The following is a 23775-nucleotide window of genomic DNA, read 5'->3' as shown; positions in this document are numbered from 1 at the left end:
ACACTCTGAAGGTCCACAGATTACAGAATTCCTCCAGATGTGCTTCGGAAACTACTACTAGTCTTCCAGTGTACGATCAAAGCGTAGACTGTTTAAGACATTACTCCCATAGAGATAATTCCGTATGGTGCTTATTGTGTTCACTGCCGATGCAATTTTTGTGTTTCATCAACACTCTGAAAGTCCTCAGATTACAGAATGCATGCAGATGTGCTTCCGAAACTACTACTAATCTTCCAGTGTACGATCAAAGCGTAGACAATTTAAGACATTACTCCCATGGAGAAAAGTTCGCATGGTGGTTATTGTGTTCAATGCCGATGCTAATTTTGTGTTTCATCAACACTCTGAAGGTCCACAGATTACAGAATGCTTAAAGATGTGCTTCGGAAACTACTACTAGTCTTCCAGTGTACGATCAAAGCGTAGACAGTTTAAGACATTACTCCCATGGACAAAAGTCAGCATGGTGCTTATTGTGTTCAAAGTCGATGCAACTTTTGTGTTTCATCAACACTCTGAAAGTCCACAGATTACAGAATGCATCCAGATGTGCTTCGGAAACTACTACTAGTCTTCCAGTGAACGATCAAATCGTAGACAGTTTAAGACATTACTCTCATGGAGAAAAGTCCGCATGCTGCTTATTGTATTCAATGCCAATGCAGTTTTTGTGTTTCATTAACACTCTGTAGGTCCACAGATTACAGAATGCCTCCAGATGTTCTTCGGAAACTGCTACTGTTCTTCCTGGAATCGATCAATGCGTAGACAGTTTGAGACATTACTCCCATGGAGAAAAGTCGGCATGGTTTTCATTGTATTCAATGCCGATGCAATTTTTTTGTTTCATCAACTCTCTGTAGGTCCACAGATCACAGAATGCCTCCAGATGTGCTTCGGAAACAACTACTGGTCTTCCAGGAGCAATCAAATCGTAGACAGTTTGAGACATTACTCCCGAGGAGAAAAGTCCCCATGGAACTTATTGTATTTAATGCCGATGCTATATTTGTGTTTCATCACCACTCTGAAGCTCGATATATTACAGAATGCCTCCAGATGTGCTTCGGAAACTACTACTGGTCTTCCAGGGAAAGATCAAAGCGTAGACAGTTTAAGACATTACTCCCATGGAGAAAAGTCCGCATGGTATTTATTGTATTCAATGCCGATGCAATTTTTGTGTTTCAGCTACACTCTGTAGGTCCACAGATAACAGAATGCCTCCAGATGTGCTTCGGAAACTACTACTGGTCTTCCAGGGAACGATCAATTCGTTGACAGTTTGAGGCATTACTCCCAAAGAGAAAAGTCCGCATGGTACTTATTGTATACAATGCCGATGCTATATTTGTGTTTCATCACCACTCTGAAGCTCCATATATTACAGAATGCCTCCAGATGTGCTTCGGAAACTACTACTGGTCTTCTAGGGAACGATCAAAGCGTAGACAGTTTAAGATATTACTCCCATGGAGAAAATTCCGCATGATATTTATTGTATTCAATGCCGATGCAATTTTTGTGTTTCATCAACTCTCTGTAGGTCCACAGATCACAGAATGCCTCCAGATGTGCTTCGAAAACAACTACTGGTCTTCCAGGGAGCAATCAAATCGTAGACAGTTTGAGACATTACTCCCGTCTAGAAAAGTCCGCATGGAACTTATTGTATTCAATGTCGATGCAATTTTTGTGTTTCATCAACATCCTGTAGGTCCACAGGTTCTTGAATGCCCCCAGATATGCTTTGGAAACTACTACTGGCCTTCCAGGGAACGATCGAAACGTAGACAGTTTGAGACATTACTCCCATGAAGAAAAATTTGCATGGTACTTATTGTATTCAATGCCGATGCAATTTTTGTGTGTCATCAACACTCTGTAGGTCCACAGATTACAGAATGCCTCCAGATGTGCTTTCTAAAACTACTACTAATCTTCCAGGGACCGATCAAATCGTAGACAGTTTAAGACATTACTCCCATGAAGAAAAGTCCGCATGGTACTTATTGTATTCAATGCCGATGCAATTTTTGTGTTTCATCACCTTTCTGTAGGTCCACAGATTACAGAATGCCTCCAGATGTGCTTCGGAAACTACTACTAATCTTCCAGGGAGTGATCAAATCGTAGACAGTTTGAGACATTACTCCAATGAAGAAATGTCCGCATGGTAGGTATTGTATACAATGCCGATGCAATTTTTGTGTTTCATCAACACTCTGAAGGTCCACAGATTACAGAATGCTTCCAGATGTGCTTCGGAAACTATTACTAGTCTTCCAGTGCGCGATCAAAGCGTAGACAGTTTAAGACATTACTCCCATAGAGAAAATTCCGCATGGTGCTAATTGTGTTCAATGCTGATACAATTTTTGTGTTTCATCAACATTCTGAATGTCCACAGATTACAGAATGCCTCCAGATGTGCTTCGAAAACTACTACTGGTCTTCCTGGAATCGATCAATTCGTACACAGTTTGAGACATTACTCCCAATGAGAAAAGTCCGCAAGGTACTTATTGTATACAATGCCGATGCTATATTGGTGTGTCATCACCACTCTGAAGCTCCATATATTACAGAATGCCTCCAGATGTGCTTCGGAATCTACTACTAATGTTCCAGGGAACGACCAAAGCGTATACAGTTTAAGATATTACTGACATGGAGAAAATTCCTCATGGTATTTATTGTATTCAATGCCGATGCAATTTTTGTGTTTCATCAACTCTCTGTAGGTCCATATATTATAGAATGCCTCCAGATGTGCTTCGGAAACTACTACTGGTCTTCCATGGAACGATCAAAACGTAGACAGTTTGAGACATTACTCCCATGGAGAAAAGTCCGCATGGTACTTATTGTATTCAATGCCGATGCAATTTTTGTGTTTCATCAACTCTCTGTCGGTCCACAGATTACAGAATGCCTCCAGATGTGCTTCGGAAACTACTACAAATCTTCCAGGGAACGATCAAATCGTAGACAGTTTGAGACATTTGTCTCATTAAGAAAAGTCCGCATGGTACATATTGTATACAATGCCGATGCAATTTTTGTGCTTCATCAACACTCTGTAGGTCCATATATTATAGAATGCCTCCAGATGTGCTTCGGAAACTACTATTGGTCTTCCAGGGAACGATCAAAACGTAGACAGTTGGCGTTATTACTCCCATGGAGAAAAGTCCCCATGGTACTTATTGTATTCGATGCCGATGCAATTTTTGTGTGTCATCAACACTCTGTAGGTCCACAGATTACAGCATTCCTCCAGATGTGCTTCGGAAACTACTACTGGTCTTCCTGGAATCGATCAAAGTGTAGACAGTTTGAGACAATTCTCCCATGGAGAAAAGTCCGCATGGTACTTATTGTATTCAATGCCGATGAAATTTTTGTGTTTCATCAACACTCTGTAGGTCCACAGATTCCAGAATGCCCCCAGATGTGCTTCGGAAACTACTACTGGTCTTCCAGGGAACGATCAAAGGGTAGACAGTTTGAGACATTATTCACATGGGGAAAAGTCCGCATGGTGCCTGTTGTATTCAATCCCGATGCAATTTCTGTGTTTCATCAACGCTCTGAAAGTCCACAGTTTACAGATTGTTTCCAGATGTGCTTCGGAAACTACTACTGATCTTCCAGAAATCTATCAAGGTGTAGACAGATTGAGACATTACTCCCATGGAGAAAAGTCCGCATGGTTTCTGTTGTAGTGAATCCCGATGTAATTTCTGTGCTTCATCAATTCTCTGAAGGTCCACAGGTTGCAGAATGCCTCCAGATGTGCTATGGAAACTACAACTGGTCTTCCAGGGAACGATCAAAGCGTAGACAATTTGAGACATTACTCCCATGGAGAAAAGTCCGCTTGGTCCCTGTAGTATTCAATACCGATGTACTTTCTGTGTTTCATCAACAATCTGAATGTCCACAGTTTATAGAATGATTCCAGATGTGCTTCGGAAACTTCTACTGGTCTTCCAGAAATCTATCAAAGATTAGACAGATTGAGAGATTACTCCCATGGAGAAGAGTCCGCATGGTGACTGTTGTATTGAATCCCGATGCAATATTTATGTTTCATCAACTCCCTGAAGGTACACAGATTACAGAATGCCTCCAGATGTGCTTCGGAAGCTACTAGTGGCCTCACAGGAATTGATCAAACCATAGACACTTTGAGACATTACTCCCATGGATAAAAGTCCACATGGTGCATGTTGTATTCAATGCCGATGCAATTTTTGTGTTTCAGCAACACTCTGTAGGTCCACAGATTACAGCATGCCTCCAGATGTGCTTCGGAAACTACTACTGGTCTTCCTGGAATCGATCAAAGCGTAGACAGTTTGAGACAATTCTTCCATGGAGATAAGTCCGCATGGTACTTATTGTAGTCAATGCCGATGCAATTTTTGTGTTTCATCAACATTCTGTAGGTCCACAGATTACAGAATGCCTCCAGATGTGCTTCGGAAACTACTACTGGTCTTCCTGGAATCGATCAATGCGTACATAGTTTGAGACATTACTCCCATGGAGAAAAGTCCGCAAGGTACTTATTGTATTCAATGCCGATGCAATTTTTGTGCTTCATCAACACTCTGTAGGTCCACAGATTACAGCATGCCTCCAGATGTGCTTCGGAAACTACTACTGGTCTTCCAGGGACCGATCAAATCGTAGACAGTTTGAATCATTTCTCCCATGGGGAAAAGTCGGCATGGTACGTATTGTATACAATGCCGATGCTATACTTGTGTTTCATCACCACTCTGAAGCTCCATATATTACAGAATGCCTCCAGATGTGATTCGGAACTACTACTGGTCCTCCAGGGAACGATCAAAGCGTACACAGTTTGAGACATTACTCCCATGGAGAAAAGTCCGCATGGTACTTATTGTATACAATGCCGATGCTATAATTGTGTTTCATCACCACTCTGAAGCTCCATATATTACAGAATGCCTCCAGATGTGCTTCGGAAACTACTACTGGTCTTCCAGGGTACGATCAAAGCGTAGACAGTTTAAGATATTACTCCCATGGAGAAAAGTTTGCATGGTACTTATTGTATACAATGCCGATGCTATATTTGTGTTTCATCACCACTCTGAAGCTCCATATATTTCAGAATGCCTCCAGATGTGCTTCGGAATCTACTACTGGTCTTCCAGGGAACGATCAAAGCGTAGACAGTTTAAGATATTACTCCCATGGAGAAAAGTCCGCATGGTATTTATTGTATTCAATGCCGATGCAATTTTTGTGTTTCATCAACTCTCTGTTGGTACACAGATCACAGAATGCCTCCAGATGTGCTTCGGAAACAACTACTGGTCTGCCAGGGAGCAATCAAATCGTAGACAGTTTGAGACATTACTGCCGTCTAGAAAAGTCCGCATGGAACTTATTGTATTCAATGTCGATGCAATTTCTGTGGTTCATCAACATCCTGTAGCTCTACAGATTCCTGAATGCCCCCAGATGTGCTTTGGAAACTACTACTGGTCTTCCAGGGAAAGATCGAAACGTAGACAGTTTGAGACATTACTTCCATGGAGAAAAGTTTGCATGGTACTTATTGTTTTGAATGCCGATGCAATTTTTGTGTTTCATCAACACTCTGTAGGTCCACAGATTACAGAATGCCTCCAGATGCACTTCGGAAACTAGTACTGGTTTTCCATGGAACGATCAAAACGTAGACAGTTTGAGACATTACTCCCATTGAGAAAAGCCCGCATGGTACTTAATGTATTCAATGCCGATGCAATTTTTGTGTTTCATCAACACTCTGTAGGTCCACAGATTACAGAATGCCTCCAGATGTGCTTCGGAAACTACTACTAATCTTCCATGGAACGATCAAATCGTAGACAGTTTGAGACATTACTCTCATTAAGAAAAGTCCGCATGGTACTTATTGTATACAATGCCGATGCAATTTTTGTGCTTCATCAACACTCTGTAGGTCCATAAATTATAGAGTGCCTCCAGATGTGCTTCGGAATCTACTACTGGTCTTCCTGGAATCGATCAAAGCCTAGACAATTTGAGACAATTCTCCCATGGAGAAAAGTCCGCATGGTACTTATTGTATTCAATGCCGATGAAATTTTTGTGTTTCATCAACACTCTGTAGGTCCACAGATTACAGAATGCCTCCAGATGTGCTTCGGAAACTACTACTGGTCTTCCATGGAGCGATCAAATCGTAGACAGTTTGAGACATTACTCCCGTGGAGAAAAGTCCGCATGGAACATATTGTATTCAATGCCGATGCAATTTTTGTTTTTCATCAACATCCTATAGGTCCACAGATTCCAGAATGCCCCCAGATGTGCTTCGGAAACTACTACTGGTCTTCCAGGGAACGATCAAAGGGTAGACAGTTTGAGACATTATTCACATGGGGAAAAGTCCGCATGGTGCCTGTTGCATTCAATCCCGATGCAATTTCTGTGTTTCATCAACACCCTGAAAGTCCACAGTTTACAGATTGTGTCCAGATGTGCTTCGGAAACTACTACTGGTCTTCCAGAAATCTATCAAGGTGTAGACAGATTGAGACATTACTCCCATGGAAAAAAGTCCGCATGGTTACTGTTGTAGTGAATCCCGATGTAATTTCTGTGCTTCATCAATTCTCTGAAGGTCCACAGGTTGCAGAATGCCTCCAGATGTGCTACGGAAACTACAACTGGTCTTCCAGGGAACGATCAAAGCGTAGACAGTTTGAGACATTACTCTCATGGAGAAAAGTAAGCATGGTCCCTGTAGTATTCAATACCGATGTACTTTCTGTGTTTCATCAACAATCCGAATGTCCACAGTTTATAGAATGATTCCAGATGTGCTTCGGAAACTACTACTGGTCTTCCAGAAATCTATCAAAGATTAGACAGACTGAGAGATTACTCCCATGGAGAAGAGTCCGCATGGTGACTGTTGTATTGAATCCCGATGCAATATTTATGTTTCATCAACTCCCTGAAGGTACACAGATTACAGAATGCCTAAAGATGTGCTTCGGAAGCTACTAGTGGCCTCACAGGAATTGATCAAACCATAGACACTTTGAGACATTACTCCCATATATAAAAGTCCACATGGTGCATGTTGTATTCAATGCCGATGCAATTTTTGTGTTTCAGCAACACTCTGTAGGTCCACAGATTACAGAATTCCTCCAGATGTGCTTTGGAAACTACTACTAATCTTCCAGGGAACGATCAAATCGTAGACAGTTTGAGACATTACTCCCATGAGAAAAAAGTACACATGGTACTTATTGTATTCAATGCCGATGCAATTTTTGTGTTTCATCAACACTCTGTAGGTCCACAGATTACAGCATGCCTCCAGATGTGCTTCGGAAACTACTACTGGTCTTCCTGGAATCGATCAAAGCGTAGACAGTTTGAGACAATTCTTCCATGGAGAAAAGTCCGCATGGTACTTATTGTATACAATGCCGGTGAAATTTTTGTGCTTCATCGACTCTCTGTAGGTCCATATATTGTAGAATGCCTCCAGATGCGCTTCGGAAACTACTACTGGTCTTCAATGGAACGATCAAAACGTAGACAGTTTGAGACATTACTCCCATGGAGAAAAGTCCGCATGGTATATATTGTATTCAATGCCGATGCAATATTTGTGTTTCATCAACTCTCTGTAGGTACACAGATCACAGAATGCCTCCAGATGTTCTTCGGAAACAACTACTGGTCTTCCTGTAATCGATCAATGCGTACACAGTTTGAGAAATTACTCCCATGGAGAAAAGTCCGCAAGGTACTTATTGTTTTCAATGCCGATGCAATTTTTGTGCTTCATCAACACTCTGTAGGTCCACAGATTACAGCATGCCTCCAAATGAGCTTCGGAAACTACTACTGGTCTTCCAGGGAACGATCAAAGCGTAGACAGTTTGAGGCTTTACTCCCATGGAGAAAAGTCCGCATGGTACTTCTTGTATACAATGCCGATGCTATATTTGTGTTTCATCACCACTCTGAAGCTCCATATATTTCAGAATGCCTCCAGATGTGCTTCGGAATCTACTACTGGTCTTCCACGGAACGATCAAAGGGTAGACAGTTTGAGACACTATTCACATGGGGAAAAGTCCGCATGGTGCCTGTTGCATTCAATCCCGATGCAATTTCTGTGTTTCATCAACACCCTGAAAGTCCACAGTTTACAGATTGTGTCCAGATGTGCTTCGGAAACTACTACTGGTCTTCCAGAAATCTATCAAAGATTAGACTGAGAGATTACTCCCATGGAGAAGAGTCCGCATGGTGACTGTTGTATTGAATCCCGATGCAATATTTATGTTTCATCAACTCCCTGAAGGTACACAGATTACAGAATGCCTAAAGATATGCTTCGGAAGCTACTAGTGGCCTCACAGGAATTGATCAAACCATATACACTTTGAGACATTACTCCCATAAATAAAAGTCCGCATGGTACTTATTGTATACAATGCCGATGCAATTTTTGTGCTTCATCAACACTCTGTAGGTCCATATATTATAGAGTGCCTCCAGATGTGCTTCGGAATCTACTACTGGTCTTCCTGGAATCTATCAAAGCCTAGACAATTTGAGACAATTCTCCCATGGAGAAAAGTCCGCATGGTACTTATTGTATTCAATGCCGATGAAATTTTTGTGTTTCATCAACACTCTGTAGGACCACAGATTACAGAATGCCTCCAGATGTGCTTCGGAAACTACTACTGGTCTTCCATGGAGCGATCAAATCGTAGACAGTTTGAGACATTACTCCCGTGGAGAAAAGTCCGCATGGAACATATTGTATTCAATGCCGATGCAATTTTTGTTTTTCATCAACATCCTATAGGTCCACAGATTCCAGAATGCCCCCAGATGTGCTTCGGAAACTACTACTGGTCTTCCAGGGAACGATCAAAGGGTAGACAGTTTGAGACATTATTCACATGGGGAAAAGTCCGCATGGTGCCTGTTGCATTCAATCCCGATGCAATTTCTGTGTTTCATCAACACCCTGAAAGTCCACAGTTTACAGATTGTGTCCAGATGTGCTTCGGAAACTACTACTGGTCTTCCAGAAATCTATCAAGGTGTAGACAGATTTGAGACATTACTCCCATGGAAAAAAGTCCGCATGGTTACTGTTGTAGTGAATCCCGATGTAATTTCTGTGCTTCATCAATTCTCTGAAGGTCCACAGTTTGCAGAATGCCTCCAGATGTGCTACGGAAACTACAACTTGTCTTCCAGGGAACGATCAAAGCGCAGACAGTTTGAGACATTACTCCCATGGAGAAAAGTAAGCATGGTCCCTGTAGTATTCAATACCGATGTACTTTCTGTGTTTCATCTACAATCCGAATGTCCACAGTTTATAGAATGATTCCAGATGTGCTTCGGAAACTACTACTGGTCTTCCAGAAATCTATCAAAGATTAGACAGACTGAGAGATTACTCCCATGGAGAAGAGTCCGCATGGTGACTGTTGTATTGAATCCCGATGCAATATTTATGTTTCATCAACTCCCTGAAGGTACACAGATTACAGAATGCCTAAAGATGTGCTTCGGAAGCTACTAGTGGCCTCACAGGAATTGATCAAACCATAGACACTTTGAGACATTACTCCCATATATAAAAGTCCACATGGTGCATGTTGTATTCAATGCCGATGCAATTTTTGTGTTTCAGCAACACTCTGTAGGTCCACAGATTACAGAATTTCTCCAGATGTGCTTTGGAAACTACTACTAATCTTCCAGGGAACGATCAAATCGTAGACAGTTTGAGACATTACTCCCATGAGAAAAAAGTACACATGGTACTTATTGTATTCAATGCCGATACAATTTTTGTGTTTCATCAACACTCTGTAGGTCCACAGATTACAGCATGCCTCCAGATGTGCTTCGGAAACTACTACTGGTCTTCCTGGAATCGATCAAAGCGTAGACAGTTTGAGACAATTCTTCCATGGAGAAAAGTCCGCATGGTACTTATTGTAGTCAATGCCGATGCAATTTTTGTGTTTCATCAACATTCTGTAGGTCCACAGATTACAGAATGCCTCCAGATGTGCTTCGGAAACTACTACTGGTCTTCCTGGAATCGATCAATGCGTACACAGTTTGAGACATTACTCCCATGGAGAAAAGTCCGCAAGGTACTTATTGTATTCAATGCCGATGCAATTTTTGTGCTTCATCAACACTCTGTAGGTCCACAGATTACAGCATGCCTCCAGATGTGCTTCGGAAACTACTACTGGTCTTCCAGGGACCGATCAAAGCGTAGACAGTTTGAGGCATTACTCCCATGGGGAAAAGTCGGCATGGTACTTATTGTATACAATGCCGATGCTATATTTGTGTTTCATCACCACTCTGAAGCTCCATATATTTCAGAATGCCTCCAGATGTGCTTCGGAATCTACTACTGGTCTTCCAGGGAACGATCAAAGGGTAGACAGTTTGAGACATTATTCACATGGGGAAAAGTCTGCATGGTGCCTGTTGCATTCAATCCCGATGCAATTTCTGTGTTTCATCAACACCCTGAAAGTCCACAGTTTACAGATTGTGTCCAGATGTGCTTCGGAAACTACTACTGGTCTTCCAGAAATCTATCAAGGTGTAGACTGATTGAGACATTACTCCCATGGAAAAAAGTCCGCATGGTTACTGTTGTAGTGAATCCCGATGTAATTTCTGTGCTTCATCAATTCTCTGAAGGTCCACAGGTTGCAGAATGCCTCCAGATGTGCTACGGAAACTACAACTGGTCTTCCAGGGAACGATCAAAGCGTAGACAGATTGAAACATTACTCCCATGGAGAAAAGTAAGCATGGTCCCTGTAGTATTCAATACCGATGTACTTTCTGTGTTTCATCAACAATCCGAATGTCCACAGTTTATAGAATGATTCCAGATGTGCTTCGGAAACTACTACTGGTCTTCCAGAAATCTATCAAAGATTAGACAGACTGAGAGATTACTCCCATGGAGAAGAGTCCGATGGTGACTGTTGTATCGAATCCCGATGCAATATTTATGTTTCATCAACTCCCTGAAGGTACACAGATTACAGAATGCCTAAAGATGTGCTTCGGAAGCTACTAGTCGCCTCACAGGAATTGATCAAACCATAGACACTTTGAGACATTACTCCCATATATAAAAGTCCACATGGTGCATGTTGTATTCAATGCCGATGCAATTTTTGTGTTTCAGCAACACTCTGTAGGTCCACAGATTACAGAATTCCTCCAGATGTGCTTTGGAAACTACTACTAATCTTCCAGGGAACGATCAAATCGTAGACAGTTTGAGACATTACTCCCATGAGAAAAAAGTACACATGGTACTTATTGTATTCAATGCCGATGCAATTTCTGTGTTTCATCAACACTCTGTAGGTCCACAGATTACAGCATGCCTCCAGATGTGCTTCGGAAACTACTACTGGTCTTCCTGGAATCGATCAAAGCGTAGACAGTTTGAGACAATTCTTCCATGGAGAAAAGTCCGCATGGTACTTATTGTAGTAAATGCCAATGCAATTTTTGTGTTTCATCAACATTCTGTAGGTCCACAGATTACAGAATGCCTCCAGATGTGCTTCGGAAACTACTACTGGTCTTCCTGGAATCGATCAATGCGTACACAGTTTGAGACATTACTCCCATGGAGAAAAGTCCGCAAGGTACTTATTGTATTCAATGCCGATGCAATTTTTGTGCTTCATCAACACTCTGTAGGTCCACAGATTACAGCATGCCTCCAGATGTGCTTCGGAAACTACTACTGGTCTTCCAGGGACCGATCAAAGCGTAGACAGTTTGAGGCATTACTCCCATGGGGAAAAGTCGGCATGGTACTTATTGTATACAATGCCGATGCTATATTTGTGTTTCATCACCACTCTGAAGCTCCATATATTACAGAATGCCTCCAGATGTGCTTCGGTAACTACTACTGGTCTTCCATGGAACGATCAAATCGTAGACAGTTTGAAACATTACTCCAATGAAGAAAAGTCCGCATGGTACTTATTGTATACAATGCCGGTGAAATTTTTGTGCTTGATCGACGCTCTGTAGGTCCATATATTATAGAATGCCTCCAGATGCGCTTCGGAAACTACTACTGGTCTTCAATGGAACGATCAAAACGTAGACAGTTTGAGACATTACTCCCATGGAGAAAAGTCCGCATGGTACTTATTGTAGTCAATGACGATGCAATTTGTGTGTTTCATCAACACTCTGTAGGTCCACAGATTACAGAATGCCTCCAGATGTGCTTCGGAAACAATTACTGGTCTTCCTGGAATCGATCAATGCGTACACAGTTTGAGAAATTACTCCCATGTAGAAAAGTCCGCAAGGTACATATTGTTTTCAATGCCGATGCAATTTTTGTGCTTCATCAACACTCTGTAGGTCCACAGATTACAGCATGCCTCCAAATGAGCTTCGGAAACTACTACTGGTCTTCCAGGGAACGATCAAAGCGTAGACAGTTTGAGGCTTTACTCCCATGGAGAAAAGTCCGCATGGTACTTATTGTATACAATGCCGATGTTATATTTGTGTTTCATCACCACTCTGAAGCTCCATATATTACAGAATGCCTCCAGATGTGCTTCGGAATCTGCTACAGGTCTTCCAATGAACGATCAAAGCGTAGACAGTTTAAGATATTACTCCCATGGAGAAAAGTCCGCATGGTATATATTGTATTCAATGCCGATGCAATTTTTGTGTTTCATCAACTCTCTGTAGGTACACAGATCACAGAATGACTCCAGCTGTGCTTCGGAAACAACTACTGGCCTGCCAGGGAGCAATCAAATCGTAGACAGTTTGAGACATTACTCCCGTCTAGAAAAGTCCGCATGGAACTTATTGTATTCAATGTCGATGCAATTTCTGTGTTTCATCAACATCCTGTAGCTCTACAGATCCCTGAATGCCCCCAGATGTGCTTTGGAAACTACTACTGGTCATCCAGGGAAAGATCGAAACGTAGACAGTTTGAGACATTACTTCCATGGAGAAAAGTTTTCATGGTACTTATTGTATTGAATGCCGATGCAATTTTTGTGTTTCATCAACACTCTGTAGGTCCACAGATTACAGAATGCCTCCAGATGCACTTCGGAAACTAGTACTGGTCTTCCATCTAACGATCAAATCGTAGACAGTTTGAGACATTACTCCCATTGAGAAAAGTCCGCATGGTACTTATTGTATTCAATGCCGATGAAATTTTTGTGTTTCATCAACACTCTGTAGGTCCACAGATTGCAGAATGCCTCCAGCTATCCTTCGGAAACTACTACTGGTCTTCCTGGAATCGATCAAAACGTAGACAGTTTGAGACATTACTCTCATGGAGAAAAGTCCGCATGGTACTTATTGCATTCAATGCCGATGCAATTTTAGTGCTTGATCAACACTCTGTAGGTCCACAGATTACAGAATGCCTCCAGATGTGCTTTGCAAACTACTACTGGTCTTCCAGGGAACGATCAAAGCGTACACAGTTTGAGGCATTACTCCCATGGAGAAAAGTCCGCATGGTACTTATTGTATACAATGCCGATGCTATAATTGTGTTTCATCACCACTCTGAAGCTCCATATATTACAGAATGTCTCCAGATGTGCTTCGGAAACTACTACTGGTCTTCCAGGGAACGATCAAAGCGTAGACAGTTTAAGATATTACTCCCATGGAGAAAAGTCCGCATGGTATTTTTTGTATTCAATGCCGATCCAATTTTTGTGTTTCATCAACTCTCTGTAGGTCCACAGATCACAGAATGCCTCCAGCTGTGCTTCGGAAACAACTACTGGTCTTAAAGGGAGCAATCAAATCGTAGACAGTTTGAGACATTACTCCCGTGGAGAAAACTCCGCATGGTACTTATTGTATTCAATGTCGATGCAATTTTTGCGTTTCACCAACATCCTGTAGGTCCACCGATTAATGAAAGCCCCCAGATGTGCTTTGGAAACTACTACTGGTCTTCCAGGGAATGATCGAAACGTAGACAGTTTGAGACATTACTCCCATGGAGAAAAGTTTGCATGGTACTTATTGTATTCAATGCCGATGCAATTTTTGTGTTTCATCAACACTCAGTAGGTCCACAGATTACAGAATGCCTCCAGATTCGCTTCGGAAACTACTACTGGTCTTCAATGGAACGATCAAAACGTAGACAGTTTGAGACATTACTCCCATGGAGGAAAGTCCGCATGGTACTTATTTTATTCAATGCCGATGCAATTTTTTTGTTTCATCAACACTCTGTTGGTCCACAGATTACAGAATGCCTCCAGATGTGCTTCGGAAACTACTACTAATCTTCCAGGCAACGATCAAATCGTAGACACTTTGAGACATTACTCCCGTGCAGAAATGTCCGCATGGAACTTATTGTATTCAATGTAGATGCAATTTTTGTGTTTCCTCAACACTCTGTAGGTCCACAAATTACAAAATGCCTCCAGATGTGGTTCGGAAACTACTACTGGTCTTCTAGGGAGCGATCAAAACGTAGACAGTTTGAGACATTACTCCCATAGAGAAAAGTCCTCATGGTATTTATCGTATTCAATGCCGATGCAATTTTTGTGTTCCATCACCACTCATAAGCTCCATAGATTACAGAATGCCTCCAGATGTGCTTCGGAAACTACTACTGGTCTTCTTGGAATCGATCAAAGCGTAGACCGTTTGAGACATTACTCAAATGGAGAAAATTCCGCATGGTACTTATTGTATTCAATGCCGATGCAATTTTTGTGCTCCATCAACACTCTGTAGGTGCAAAGATTACAGAATGCCTCCAGATGTTCTTCGGAAACTACTACTGGTCTTCAATGGATCCATCAAAACGTAGACAGTTTGAGACAATACTCCCATGGAGAAAAGTCCGCAAGGTACTTATTGTATTCAATGCCGATGCAATTTTTGTGCTTCATCAACACTCTGTAGGTCCACAGATTACAGCATGCCTCCAGATGTGCTTCGGAAACTATTACTGGTCTTCCAGGGTACGATCAAAACGTAGACAGTTTGAGGCATTACTCCCATGGAGAAAAGTCCGCATGGTACTTATTGTATACAATGCCGATGCTATATTTGTGTTTCATCACCACTCTGAATCTCCATAAATTACAGAATGCCTCCAGATATGCTTCGGAAACTACTACTGATCTTTCAGGGAACGATTAAAGCGTAGACAGTTTAAGATATTACTCCCATGGAGAAAAGTCCGCATGGTATTTATTGTATTCAATGTCGATGCAATTTTTGTGTTTCATCAACATCCTGTAGGTCCACAGATTCCTTAATGCCCCCAGATGTGCTTTGGAAACTACTACTGGACTTCCAGGGAACGATCGAATCGTAGACAGTTTGAGACATTACTCCCATGGAGAAAAGTTTGCATGGTACTCATTGTATTCAATGCCGATGCAATTTTTGTGTTTCATCAACACTCTGTAGGTCCACAGATTACAGAATGCCTCCGGTTGCGCTTCGGATACTACTACTGGTCTTCCATGGAACGATCAAAACGTAGACAATTTGAGACATTACTCCCATGGAGAAAAGTCCGCATGGTACTTATTGTATTCAATGCCGATGCAATTTTTGTGTTTCATCAACACTCTGTAGGTCCACAGATTACAGAATGCCTCCAGATGTGCTTCGGAAACTACTACTAATCTTCAATGGAACGATCAAATCGTAGACAGTTTGAGACATTACTCCCATGGAGAAAAGTCCGCATGGTACTTATCGTATTCAATGCCGATCCAATTTTTGTGTTCCATCACCACTCATAAGCTCCATAGATTACAGAATGCCTCCAGATGTGCTTCGGAAACTACTTCTGGTCTTCCAGGGAACGATCAAAGCGTAGACAGTTTGAGACATTACTCCCATGGAGAAAAGTCCAAATGGTACTTATTGTATTCAATGCCGATGCTATATTTGTGTTTCGTCACCACTCTGTAGGTCCACAGATTACAGAATGCCTCCAGATGTGCTTCGGAAACTACTACTGGTCTTCCAGGGAACGATCAAAGCGTAGAAAGATTAAGATATTACTCCCATGGAGAAAAGTGCGCATGGTACTTATCGTATTCAATGCCGATGCAATTTTTGTGTTCCATCACCACTCATAAGCTCCATAGATTACAGAATGCTCCAGATGTGCTTCGGATACTACTACTGGTCTTCCAGGGAACGATCAAAGCGTAGACAGATTGAGACATTACTCCCATGGAGAAAAGTTTGCATGGTACTTATTGTATTCAATGCCGATGCAATTTTTGTGTTTCATCATCACTCTGTAAGTCCACAGATTACAGAATGCCTCCAGATGTGCTTCGGAAACTACTACTAATCTTCCAGGGAACGATCAAATCGTAGACAGTTTGAGACATTACTCCCATGAATTAAAGTCCGCATGGTACTTATTGTATTCAATGCCGATGCAATTTTTATGTTTCATCAACACTCTGTAGGTCCACAGATTACAGCATGCCTCCAGATGTGCTTCGGAAACTACTACTGGTCTTCCTTGAATCGATCAAAGCGTAGACAGTTTGAGACAATTCTCCCATGGAGAAAAGTCCGCATGGTACTTATTGTAGTCAATGCCGATGCTATTATTGTGTTTCATCAACACTCTGTAGGTCCACAGATTACAGAATGCCTCCAGATGTGCTTCGGAAACTACTACTGGCCTTCCAGGGAACGATCAAAGCGTAGACAGTTTGAGGCATTACTCCCATGGAGAAAAGTCCGCATGGTACTTATTGTATACAATGCGGATGCTATATTTGTGTTTCATCACCACTCTGAAGCTCCATATATTACAGAACGCCTCCAGATGTGCTTCGGATACTACTACTGGTCTTCCTGGAATCGATCAAAGCGTAGACAGTTTGAGACAATTCTCCCATGGAGGAAAGTCCGCATGGTACTTATTGTAGTCAATGCCGATGCAATATTTGTGGTTCATGAACACTCTGTAGGTCCACAGATTAGAGAACGCCTCCAGATGTGCTTCGGAAACTAATACTGGTCTTCCTGGAATCGATCAATGCGTAGACAGTTTGAGACATTACTCCAATGGAGAAAAGTCCGCAAGGTACTTATTGTATTCAATGCCGATGCAATTTTTGTGCTTCATCAACACTCTGTAGGTCCACAGATTACAGCATGCCTCCAGATGTGCTTCGGAAACTACTACTGGTCTTCCAGGGAAAGATCAAAGCGTAGACAGTTTGAGGCATTACTCCCATGGATAAAAGTCCGCATGGTACTTATTGTATACAATGCCGGTGAAATTTTTGTGCTTGATCGACACTCTGTAGGTCCATATATTATAGAATGCCTCCAGATGCGCTTCGGAAACTACTACTGGTCTTCAATGGAACGATCAAAACGTAGACAGTTTGAGACATTACTCCCATGGAGAAAAGTCCGCATGGTACTTATTGTAGTCAATGACGATGCAATTTGTGTGTTTCATCAACACTCTGTAGGTCCACAGATTACAGAATGCCTCCAGATGTGCTTCGGAAACAATTACTGGTCTTCCTGGAATCGATCAATGCGTACACAGTTTGAGAAATTACTAGCATGGAGAAAAGTCCGCAAGGTACATATTGTTTTCAATGCCGATGCAATTTTTGTGCTTCATCAACACTCTGTAGGTCCACAGATTACAGCATGCCTCCAAATGAGCTTCGGAAACTACTACTGGTCTTCCAGGGAACGATCAAAGCGTAGACAGTTTGAGGCTTTACTCCCATGGAGAAAAGTCCGCATGGAACTTATTGTATACAATGCCGATGTTATATTTGTGTTTCATCACCACTCTGAAGCTCCATATATTACAGAATGCCTCCAGATGTGCTTCGGAATCTGCTACAGGTCTTCCAATGAACGATCAAAGCGTAGACAGTTTAAGATATTACTCCCATGGAGAAAAGTCCGCATGGTATATATTGTATTCAATGCCGATGCAATTTTTGTGTTTCATCAACTCTCTGTAGGTACACAGATCACAGAATGACTCCAGATGTGCTTCGGAAACAACTACTGGTCTGCCAGGGAGCAATCAAATCGTAGACAGTTTGAGACATTACTCCCGTCTAGAAAAGTCCGCATGGAACTTATTGTATTCAATGTCGATGCAATTTCTGTGTTTCATCAACATCCTGTAGCTCTACAGATCCCTGAATGCCCCCAGATGTGCTTTGGAAACTACTACTGGTCATCCAGGGAAAGATCGAAACGTAGACAGTTTGAGACATTACTTCCATGGAGAAAAGTTTTCATGGTACTTATTGTATTGAATGCCGATGCAATTTTTGTGTTTCATCAACACTCTGTAGGTCCACAGATTACAGAATGCCTCCAGATGCACTTCGGAAACTAGTACTGGTCTTCCATCTAACGATCAAATCGTAGACAGTTTGAGACATTACTCCCATTGAGAAAAGTCCGCATGGTACTTATTGTATTCAATGCCGATGCAATTTTTGTGTTTCATCAACACTCTGTTGGTCCACAGATTTCAGAATGCCTCCAGATGTGCTTCGGAAACTACTAGTAATCTTCCATGGAACGTTCAAATCGTAGACAGTTTGAGACATTACTCTCATTAAGAAAAGTCCGCATGGTACTTATTGTATACAATGCCGATGGAATTTTTGTGCTTCATCAACACTCAGTTGGTCCATTTATTATAGAATGCCTCCAGATGTGCTTCGGAATCTACTACTGGTCTTCCAGGGAACGTTTAAAGCGTAGACAGTTTGAGTCATTACTCCCATGGAGAAAAGTCCCCATAGTACTTATTGTATTCAATGCCGATGCAATTTTTGTTTTTCATCAACACTTTGTAGGTCCACAGATTACAGCATTGCTCCAGATGTGCTTCGGAAACTACTACTAGTCTTCCAGGAATCGATCAAAGCGTAGACAGTTTGAGACAATTCTGCAATGGAGAAAAGTCCGCATGGTACTTATTGTATTCAATGCCGATGAAATTTTTGTGTTTCATCAACACTCTGTAGGTCCACAGATTGCAGAATGCCTCCAGCTATCCTTCGGAAACTACTACTGGTCTTCCTGGAATCGATCAAAACGTAGACAGTTTGAGACATTACTCTCATGGAGAAAAGTCCGCATGGTACTTATTGCATTCAATGCCGATGCAATTTTAGTGCTTGATCAACACTCTGTAGGTCCACAGATTACAGAATGCCTCCGGATGTGCTTTGCAAACTACTACTGGTCTGCCAGGGAACGATCAAAGCGTACACAGTTTGAGGCATTACTCCCATGGAGAAAAGTCCGCATGGTACTTATTGTATACAATGCCGATGCTATAATTGTGTTTCATCACCACTCTGAAGCTCCATATATTACAGAATGCCTCCAGATGTGCTTCGGAAACTACTACTGGTCTTCCAGGGAACGATCAAAGCGTAGACAGTTTAAGATATTACTCCCATGGAGAAAAGTCCGCATGGTATTTTTTGTATTCAATGCCGATCCAATTTTTGTGTTTCATCAACTCTCTGTAGGTCCACAGATCACAGAATGCCTCCAGCTGTGCTTCGGAAACAACTACTGGTCTTAAAGGGAGCAATCAAATCGTAGACAGTTTGAGACATTACTCCCGTGGAGAAAACTCGGCATGGTACTTATTGTATTCAATGTCGATGCAATTTTTGCGTTTCATCAACATCCTGTAGGTCCACCGATTAATGAAAGCCCCCAGATGTGCTTTGGAAACTACTACTGGTCTTCCAGGGAATGATCGAAACGTAGACAGTTTGAGACATTACTCCCATGGAGAAAAGTTTGCATGGTACTTATTGTATTCAATGCCGATGCAATTTTTGTGTTTCATCAACACTCAGTAGGTCCACAGATTACAGAATGCCTCCAGATTCGCTTCGGAAACTACTACTGGTCTTCAATGGAACGATCAAAACGTAGACAGTTTGAGACATTACTCCCATGGAGGAAAGTCCGCATGGTACTTATTTTATTCAATGCCGATGCAATTTTTTTGTTTCATCAACACTCTGTTGGTCCACAGATTACAGAATGCCTCCAGATGTGCTTCGGAAACTACTACTAATCTTCCAGGCAACGATCAAATCGTAGACACTTTGAGACATTACTCCCGTGGAGAAATGTCCGCATGGAACTTATTGTATTCAATGTAGATGCAATTTTTGTGTTTCCTCAACACTCTGTAGGTCCACAAATTACAAAATGCCTCCAGATGTGGTTCGGAAACTACTACTGGTCTTCTAGGGAGCGATCAAAACGTAGACAGTTTGAGACATTACTCCCATAGAGAAAAGTCCTCATGGTATTTATCGTATTCAATGCCGATGCAATTTTTGTGTTCCATCACCACTCATAAGCTCCATAGTTTACAGAATGCCTCCAGATGTGCTTCGGTAACTACTACTGGTCTTCCAGGGAACGATCAAAGCGTAGACAGTTTGAGACATTACTCCCATGGAGAAAAGTCACCATGGTACTTGTTGTATTCAATGCCGATGCAATTTTTGTGTTTCATCAACACTCTGTAGGTACACAGATTACAGCATGCCTCCAGATGTGCTTCGGTAACTACTACTGGTCTTCCTGGAATCGGTCAAAGCGTAGACAGTTTGAGACAAATCTCCCATGGAGAAAAGTCCGCATGGTACTTATTGTATACAATGCCGATGAAATTTTTATGTTTCATGAACACTCTGTTGGTCCACGGATTACAGAATGCCTCCAGATGTGCTTCGGAAACTACTACTGGTCTTCTTGGAATCGATCAAAGCGTAGACAGTTTGAGACATTACTCAAATGGAGAAAATTCCGCATGGTACTTATTGTATTCAATGCCGATGCAATTTTTGTGCTCCATCAACACTCTGTAGGTGCAAAGATTACAGAATGCCTCCAGATGTTCTTCGGAAACTACTACTGGTCTTCAATGGATCCATCAAAATGTAGACAGTTTGAGACAATACTCCCATGGAGAAAAGTCCGCAAGGTACTTATTGTATTCAATGCCGATGCAATTTTTGTGCTTCATCAACACTCTGTAGGTCCACAGATTACAGCATGCCTCCAGATGTGCTTCGGAAACTATTACTGGTCTTCCAGGGAACGATCAAAACGTAGACAGTTTGAGGCATTACTCCCATGGAGAAAAGTCCGCATGGTACTTATTGTATACAATGCCGATGCTATATTTGTGTTTCATCACCACTCTGAATCTCCATAAATTACAGAATGCCTCCAGATGTGCTTCGGAAACTACTACTGATCTTTCAGGGAACGATTAAAGCGTAGACAGTTTAAGATATTACTCCCATGGAGAAAAGTCCGCATGGTATTTATTGTATTCAATGTCGATGCAATTTTTGTGTTTCATCAACATCCTGTAGGTCCACAGATTCCTTAATGCCCCCAGATGTGCTTTGGAAACTACTACTGGTCTTCCAGGGAACGATCGAATCGTAGACAGTTTGATACATTACTCCCATGGAGAAAAGTTTGCATGGTACTCATTGTATTCAATGCCGATGCAATTTTTGTGTTTCATCAACACTCTGTAGGTCCACAGATTACAGAATGCCTCCGGTTGCGCTTCGGATACTACTACTGGTCTTCCATGGAACGATCAAAACGTAGACAATTTGAGACATTACTCCCATGGAGAAATGTCCGCATGGTACTTATTGTATTCAATGCCGATGCAATTTTTGTGTTTCATCAACACTCTGTAGGTCCACAGATTACAGAATGCCTCCAGATGTGCTTCGGAAACTACTACTAATCTTCAATGGAACGATCAAATCGTAGACAGTTTGAGACATTACTCCCATGGAGAAAAGTCCGCATGGTACTTATCGTATTCAATGCCGATCCAATTTTTGTGTTCCATCACCACTCATAAGCTCCATAGATTACAGAATGCCTCCAGATGTGCTTCGGAAACTACTTCTGGTCTTCCAGGGAACGATCAAAGCGTAGACAGTTTGAGACATTACTCCCATGGAGAAAAGTCCCAATGGTACTTATTGTATTCAATGCCGATGCTATATTTATGTTTCGTCACCACTCTGTAGGTCCACAGATTACAGAATGCCTCCAGATGTGCTTCGGAAACTACTACTGGTCTTCCAGGGAACGATCAAAGCGTAGAAAGATTAAGATATTACTCCCACGGAGAAAAGTGCGCATGGTACTTATCGTATTCAATGCCGATGCAATTTTTGTGTTCCATCACCACTCATAAGCTCCATATATTACAGAATGCTCCAGATGTGCTTCGGAAACTACTACTGGTCTTCCAGGGAACGATCAAAGCGTAGACAGATTGAGACATTACTCCCATGGAGAAAAGTTTGCATGGAACTTATTGTATTCAATGCCGATGCAATTTTTGTGTTTCATCATCACTCTGTAAGTCCACAGATTACAGAATGCCTCCAGATGTGCTTCGGAAACTACTACTAATCTTCCAGGGAACGATCAAATCGTAGACAGTTTGAGACATTACTCCCATGAATTAAAGTCCGCATGGTACTTATTGTATTCAATGCCGATGCAATTTTTGTGTTTCATCAACACTCTGTAGGTCCACAGATTACAGCATGCCTCCAGATGTGCTTCGGAAACTACTACTGGTCTTCCTTGAATCGATCAAAGCGTAGACAGTTTGAGACAATTCTCCCATGGAGAAAAGTCCGCATGGTACTTATTGTAGTCAATGCCGATGCAATTATTGTGTTTCATCAACACTCTGTAGGTCCACAGATTACAGAATGCCTCCAGATGTGCTTCGGAAACTACTACTGGCCTTCCAGGGAACGATCAAACCGTAGACAGTTTGAGGCATTACTCCCATGGAGAAAAGTCCGCATGGTACTTATTGTAGTCAATGCCGATGCAATATTTGTGGTTCATGAACACTCTGTAGGTCCACAGATTAGAGAACGCCTCCAGATGTGCTTCGGAAACTAATACTGGTCTTCCTGGAATCGATCAATGAATAGACAGTTTGAGACATTACTCCAATGGAGAAAAGTCCGCAAGGTACTTATTGTATTCAATGCCGATGCAATTTTTGTGCTTCATCAACACTCTGTAGGTCCACAGATTACAGCATGCCTCCAGATGTGCTTCGGAAACTACTACTGGTCTTCCCGGGAAAGATCAAAGCGTAGACAGTTTGAGGCATTACTCCCATGGATAAAAGTCCGCATGGTACTTATTGTATACAATGCCGAGGCTATATTTGTGTTTCATCACCACTCTGAAGCTCCATATACTACAGAATGCCTCCAGATGTGCTTCGGAAACTACTACTGGTCTTCCAGGGAACGATCAAACCGTAGACAGTTTGAGACATTACTCCCGTCTAGAAAAGTCCGCATGGAACTTATTGTATTCAATGTCGGTGCAATTTTTGTGTTTCATCAACACTCTGTAGGTCCGCAGATTACAGAATGCCTCCAGATGTGCTTCGGAAACTACTACTGGTCTTCTAGGGAGCGATCAAAAACGTAGACAGCTTGAGACATTACTCCCATGGAGAAAAGTCCTCATGGTATTTATCGTATTCAATGCCGATGCAATTTTTGTGTTCCATCACCACTCATA

Source organism: Schistocerca gregaria, chromosome 9 (assembly GCF_023897955.1).
Source record: "Schistocerca gregaria isolate iqSchGreg1 chromosome 9, iqSchGreg1.2, whole genome shotgun sequence".
NCBI lineage: Eukaryota > Metazoa > Arthropoda > Insecta > Orthoptera > Acrididae > Schistocerca > Schistocerca gregaria.
The sequence above is the reverse complement of the archived record's forward strand: the minus strand, read 5'-3'. Positions refer to the sequence as shown.